The sequence below is a fragment of the Equus caballus genome, chromosome 4, assembly GCF_041296265.1.
Source record: "Equus caballus isolate H_3958 breed thoroughbred chromosome 4, TB-T2T, whole genome shotgun sequence".
In the NCBI taxonomy this organism is placed as follows: Eukaryota; Metazoa; Chordata; class Mammalia; order Perissodactyla; family Equidae; genus Equus; species Equus caballus.
The window spans coordinates 93,016,871-93,023,956 of NC_091687.1; the positions used below are offsets into that span (position 1 = coordinate 93,016,871).

The window sequence follows — 7,086 nt, forward strand, 5'->3', positions numbered from 1 at the left end:
AGATCGATGGCACAGCAGTAACCTGCAACCTAAACGTTCTTAATGTTCTTACAAGTGAGGATTAAGGAAAGTTAAAACTCTGCCTTTTAAGTTAGTCAAATAAATACTTCCCTTATTTTCTCTATCAAAACTCAGTATCAAGCATCTTAAAATTGGTCAGAATTGATTGAGCAGTTTAGAGTGTAATAGTTTAAGTAAACAGTGTTATTTCTCTTTTTTCTTTCTTGGGAACAGATGACACTTTGCTGGACAAAGAAAAAGAAATATCTGGGTGGGAGAAATAGGGTGGGGCCCGTTAAGCCTGCATTCCGCTACTGGATTTAGTTGAAAATACCAAACTGTTTTCAAGGACTCTGGATTAAACCGACTCCCTCACAGTGTATTCAGGAGTGCCTTCCTTGAAGAATTGGAAGCAGAAAGATTTAGGAGCTGAGAATTAAGCTGAACGAAAGGTAACTTTTTGTGTGTGTGTGTGAGGAAGATTGGCCTTGAGCTAACATCTGTTGCCAATCTTCCTCTTTTTGCTTGAGGAAGATTGGCCCTGAGCTAACATCTGTTGCCAATCTTCCTCTTTTTGCTTGAGGAAGATCAGCCCTAAGATAACATCCACACCAATCTTCCCCTATTTTGCATGTGGGGTGCCACCGCAGTCTGGCTTGTTGAGTGGTGTGTAGGTCCACTCCCAGGATCCGAACCCGTGAACCCCAGGCCACCGAAGTGGAGTGCACGGAATGAACCACTACACCTCCGGGCCAGCCCCAAAAGGTAACTGTTTTAACTCAAAACAAAATTACCCTCTGAGTTCCAAGGGGCAATTGCTACTCAGCTCTCACTCCTTAGACTTATCTTCTTTGATAAATTTTCCCTGGTTACATTTAAAAAGGGGATTTGTTGCTGTTTTGCCATCCCTTTAAAATAGCCATTTGAAATAAACTTCATCTCCTTTCGGTGTCCTAGAAATGATGCCTCTCGTCTTCCAATTGTTCTTTGTAATACCTAGGGTGATGTGATCTTAATATGTAAGCAATGAGAAGGGGAAGAGCAAGTGGTAGAAGAATTAAAAGAAGAAAAAAGAAAGCAGGAAAGACAGCTCCTGTCTATTTTGCTCCGTGTCCAAGAGTTTTGGGAAACTTTGGAAGCCTTTTTCTTGTGGTCATGGTGGAATTTATTTTTTGGTTTGTGATGTCTAGTGCTATCTCTCATGGCTGTATGAAGCAACTGCTGTTAGCTCTGGAGGATTGGAGAGAACCTCTGGGCAGTCAATGAGGAGAGCCGAACCGGACTGGAATCTCCAGCAGTGGTAGCTTCTGGCCTCAGAGCTTGGATTCTGCCATCTGGATATTCCCCCAATTTGGACTCTTTGGGAAGGAGGAAGCTGGTAAGGAATAACAGCTGAAGAATTGGAGATTAGTCTAATGAGGCTAGAGAAACGAAAAAAGAAAATAAACGTCACAAATCAAGAATACCTGTCAGCCCTGGAACGAAGGAAGTGATGCAAGGGCGCAAGGCAAGGAATGGGACTTTCAAGGGACAAGGCTAGAAGAGTAAGATAAAGGGTAGGTGTGGAAAGGCTCTAGCCTCAGGATTTCTGGATGTGGAAGGTCAACATGCACGAGGATCTCGGGCCTCAGGTGGTCATTCTAACATTGGGAAGGAATTCTGTTTAGCCAACCCTGGAAAGGGCCTTTTCAGAGTTCCAGAAGGCAGCAGGAAGGTTCAGGGGTACCAAGGAAATACACAGATTTCTGAGGTGCCAGAGGAGCAAGGGTGGACTATATTTCTGTAAGTGAATTTAGAGAACAGACGTAGGTTTCTAGAGCTCAGGGTTAGACAAAAGAGGTTTTCGATCTCACAGAAGGAGCGGATTCTCAGACCTCTTAGGGAATGCAGTTCACAGCCGTGAATAGCCCTCTAGAAGGGAAATAATACGTCCAGGTCTCCAGAACTCGAGAAGTATGAGGAAGAACTAGAGAACGACCCCTTTAGAAATCCCAAAGCAAGTCTTCTGATGACTGGGTGGGAATATCGGGAACTTGAGGTCGCGATGCGTGTGGACGCTCAGAATCTCGTGACAGCCCCCTGAGTGAACATGCCTCCAGTCCATGAGTTCCTCTGCCACGTTTCTGCCCATTGACGATCCAGTCGAGGTTCTAAATCCTCCAATTAAGTGACACTTATGACTTTACCATCATCTCCAATCATCTGTCCTTTCCTTCATCCCCTTCTTGAAGGGGAAATTCCTTTTAAGAACCCCACTGGTTCCCTTGAACATTTTTACTATTTCTCACTCATTTATGGCATTAGTATTCTCAACGCTTTCTCTATCAGGGTCCATTTGGGAGACAAAACCCCTACTGGTTATTCGAGCAGAGAGACTTTAACATACATATATATGTATAAAACTGTTAATGAGCTGAAAATCTGTTAACGAGTTCACTGAAAAGGTAAAAGGAGATTTCTAAGATGCCGTGGAGAAAGCAACACCCAGAAGTAGCTATCACCCCTAGAAATGAAAGAACGTAAGGAAGAGTTTGGGATTATTAACATTTAGAAATTTAAGGGAGGGCTCCCACCGAGCTGAAATTCACATTTCCGAAGAGAAAAAGCTGCTTGGCTGGTGCTGGTGTCTTTGAGCTTGGAGGAGTGGCCACAGGAGACCTAGATTTCCGAAAAGGTCGCATGGACCAGCTATCTTGGGGGATTGGGTGGAGGGTTGATATGGCAGGTGTTGGAAAAGCTGCAAACTAGATTCAGCTGCCGCTTCAGGAGGGAACTGCTATTGATGGGGTGACATAGCATTGGCTGGCGTGATCTCAAGACCCGCTAGCAAATGGGAACAAGCAACTCCCTTCCCTTCCTCCATTCAGCCCTGCGGTCTCCCTCTGGCGCCCCCTATTGGTAGAGCCAAACAGGGAGCCCGCCGAGTCCCAGCCCCAGCATCTCAAAGCAGAATAGAAAAGAGTGGATCAGGAGAGGAGAGGTGACGCGTTAATCACCGGCACACTTTCCTTATAGCCCCTCAGGAAAACGCCTGGTTCTTTCCTATTAGAATCGTGTACTATTGATTACAGCTAGGATCGAATTCTGTTTGAGGCCTTTCCAGGCACCTTTTCTTCCTTAGACTTTAAAAAATTCTGCCTTCCTAAAGTCTAAGGTACATTCTTGATTGTGTTTATCCTTTCATTCCCAGCTATTAAAAGACAAAATCAACTTCTACTTTCTTCTGAAAGGTGAAGACAAGTCAAGAATATATCTACCACTATATATAATATGTATTCAATTGTCAATTCTAGATCTTGCTCCTTTACTAGTTTTATCGGTCAGAAATGTGTTGCTAATTTTCTCCTTCTGACCAGGTGGCCCATAGCAAAGTACCAAAGCAAGTCACTTGTGTTCTTCTCTAACTCACCCATTCTCTAAGTGTTCCCATTTGCAGGTTACTCATGTGAATACCTTCTTGACGTATAGTGCCGTTCAGTCTCCCCTTATTATAGGTCTGTTATTTTGGAATAGGGCATGTGCTTCCATCACTGCATTTCAATCTACAGCCCCTTCCCACCTTTTCTCAAAAATCATGTTATGGTGTAATCTAAAGCTTACTTTGTTTACAACACACACTTGGCAGGTTAGGGAGACAGTATGGTGTAGTGTGAGCTCTGGAGCAGATTGCTCATGACTAAATTCTCGTTTTCCCACTTGCAGCTGTACGTGTACTTGTGCAAATAACTTAGATTCTATAAGCCTCATTTTCTCCATCTGTAAAGTGGAAGTAATAATAGACCTACTTTATAGGATTGTTTCTAAGTTTAAAAGTAATATGCAGACAGTAAATAATCAATGACAGCTATTATTGTTATAAAGATTTTGAGGCTGCAAGTACCATTTCCATCTCCCACATCTGTTCCAATATTTTTGGGGTACAAAACACTAGTCGCCTCCCATACTCTTATTCATCTTCTCATCTTATTCTTGGGCTCTATAGGTACCACTTCCATGGGTTTATCAAGGTGATTATCTCCCTCTCCCTCTTTATTTAATTTAAAGTTTTTCAGTCAGGTCATCTAGACTTTGGTCAAATATCCTTCCCTGGCCAAGAATGCATCATTTATCTCAATACCTAAAACCGTCTTTTTGTCTTTTAAATCTCATTTCTCATTATCATCTCTGTATTGGCACATTCAACTCCCGGATCTTTTTTTCTCATCGAAGGCATTTACTGTTGGTAGAGAAAATTTTAAGTTCATCTTCTATGCTATCGAGTCTTTTGATTCCTTGCCCAAGGCCTCATAGTTTCTTTCCAGATAATGTCATCCATGTAGCATTTTAAACTTTTAAATTGTGCTGGGAGGAGATTTCCAGGAGCAAGTTAATGGGGATCTTCAAGTAGGCAGAGGAATCAGGACAGGAGACCTGAGAGCTTAAGGGAATAGCTTTCAAGAGCTTGGTGACTGATCTATCTTGGGTATGCGACTTGGATGGAATGCTTATTTCATATAGATTAAGTAGGGCATCTTGAGCCTGTCAGAAAATGAAACTATCTGTGTAATGCCAAAGAAATCTGTTATTTAGTCAAAATAACCAATCAAGTAATTTCCAAGTTAATTTTTCATTTTATGTTTGTATTTGCACATCCAACCCAAGACTCTCAAAGGAATAAATTATTATTTCAGCATTTAAAGGTTTAACTTCTTTTCTTGGCTATTCCAAACCAGCCAAATTATAAAAGGTAAACTATATATCGCACAGTAATATCTTTATAAATCTACTTCCAAGAGCCAAAGAAGAGGCATCAGGAGTGGGGAATTTCATATGTGTTCGTGCATGTATAGTTCAGGATCTAGAAGATAAATGTGTCAAGAATGCGTTACTGCTGCCGAGTAATTATGCAACTTCCATTTCTGCCAATTAATTTCAAGCTTGATTTGTGTCAGATAGGACTACAAATCCAATCTTTGCACCAATTATTAAAAAACACTTTATAATCTTGAACATATTATTTTCAGAGAGAAAATAAACAATGGAATGTTATGATGGGTCCATGTTGCAAACTCTATTGAAGGTTGGTGTAGGGTGGGGGACTCTGTCTGGAGAAGACTCAGCTCTGAAAAGAGAACTTTTAGTCCAAGGATGCAGAAATAGTGATGGCTTTATGAAGGTCGGGCCTGAGCTCTCATGTGAGAAAATAATGCGAGAAGGCATCTTCATTTTTCCAGAAAAAATGGGTATATCATCTCATTTACTAAAGTAATGAGATAAAATTGTTCTGCGAGGAATGGATTCTCAGGAATCTCCACCCTGTGTGCGCGTCACCTGTGCCAGGTGCCACCAATTACCCACTCTAAATTTGTGGGGCCTGGGAAATTCATCTCAGTCCTGGAGAACCAACTGGGGAGCTTTGAAAATTACTGATGTCTAGCTCTACCCGAGAAATGTTAGTTTATTGGACTGGGGTGCAGCCCAGGCATTGCTAGTTCTTTTTAAAGCATACCAGAGGAGACGCACTGGCCCAGGTTGACTGCCCTGGGAGTGTCTCCTGCCTCATGAGAACTATGGCAAAGTCCACTGGTGGGGATGTGAAACAGGGCCACAGTGGGGGCTCTTGCCCATTGCTACTACCCTGTCTCCTCCACGCTCTTTATTCTCCTGCCTTGTAGCATTGGCCCTTGACTATAGATTGTCTTGCATCTATTGCCTATAATTTTGTGCTTCTGATTTCCAGGTGCCTGCTAGTCCCTCCCCAGCCTGCTCTGACTCCAGAAATTTGTATTTGCCTTCTGAGTCCTTGTCCACTCTGTTGCAAACTCTGGCTTCATGATTCCTTAGCTGCCTTTGCAAGCTCCTTTAGCTGCACTGACTTGAGGCAGATGTCTAACTCAGCCCTCTTAGTTGGGGCAACAAGCTGGGGCCTCTCCACGGGTGGCCCCTGAATATATTTGTTCAGCATGTGACTTCGGTGAGATGGGATGAGATCCAGGCCTATCTATCTAGATAGTAGTCTTCTTGTTTTGGGAAACATCAGTAGTGCGATTCTGAATCAGACCAGATTGGGTCTGAATCCTGAGCAGAGAAGTCACAATAGAGGGTGAGAGAAGAGGCCTAGGTGGCCAGGAGCCAGGTTCCCAAGCAAGGGTCTGGGATATGGAACAGAAGAACATTATAAAGGGGAAGGGGGAAGAGAAATGAATGACAAGTATTACAATCTATTCTCGTTAACCAATGTTAGCATCGGTTACTGTAACTCGTACAACTGTCGCTATCGTTTTTAAATTCTGCAACGTGTCTTCTTTGCGACTTTTTAATAGCACCCTTGTCTCAAAGTAAAAGTACAGAATGGAAGTGTAAATTTTTTAAATGTCAACAAAATAACACATATATTCTCATTTGCAACAATTCAAATATTAAAAGTAAACTAAAACCTACTATTGATTTCCATTCCTAATCCCATTTGGCTCCTAGAGGCACCTCTGTTAACAGAGGTGTAGTCCTTCCAGTGCTTTTACATAGAAAAAAATACATACATATATGATATTGATGCGTGAATGTGTATGAGAGTGATTTATGTATCTGGCATCATACCATATATATCATTATGAAACTTAGTTTTTTCACTCAACAGTCTTTAATGGAGATCTTTCATTTCACTGCATGCAGATCTATCTCAGTCTACTCAACTACTAAACTCTGTGTACAAGATGTTTCTAATTTGTGTGATTACAAACAATTCTGCAATGAATCGCCTGTATGCGTGAGTGAAGGTTTCTTTAGGATAGAACAGGAGAAGTAGAATTCCCAGGTCATAGAGTACATGCAGTTTACTTTACATATAGTCTATTCACATTCACACTTTCCCTAGGAAGGCAAGAGAAGAGCGTTTCGCCATACCCCAGCCAACACTGATGTTTCAAATTCCGTCAGTCTGAAGTGGTATTTCTTTATTGGCATGAAATGCTTTTTCATCATTGGTATGGTGACAATATGCTTCATTATTGTTCCAGTTTGCATTTCTTTGATTACAAGTGAGATTGAACATCTTCGTACGTGCTTACTGTTACTCCCATTTCCTACTCTACGAATCCGCCTTTCACG

General features: G+C 41.9%; 1 long non-coding RNA gene across 1 annotated transcript; it reads left to right on the forward strand.

The window, feature by feature from the left end:
- The first annotated feature begins 280 nt into the window (after positions 1 to 280).
- LOC138923914 (uncharacterized) lies at positions 281 to 4,717 on the forward strand. The gene is made up of 2 exons (XR_011438246.1): positions 281 to 452; positions 651 to 4,717. It is a non-coding gene; the product is annotated as an uncharacterized lncRNA (long non-coding RNA).
- The last annotated feature ends 2,369 nt before the right edge of the window (positions 4,718 to 7,086 follow it).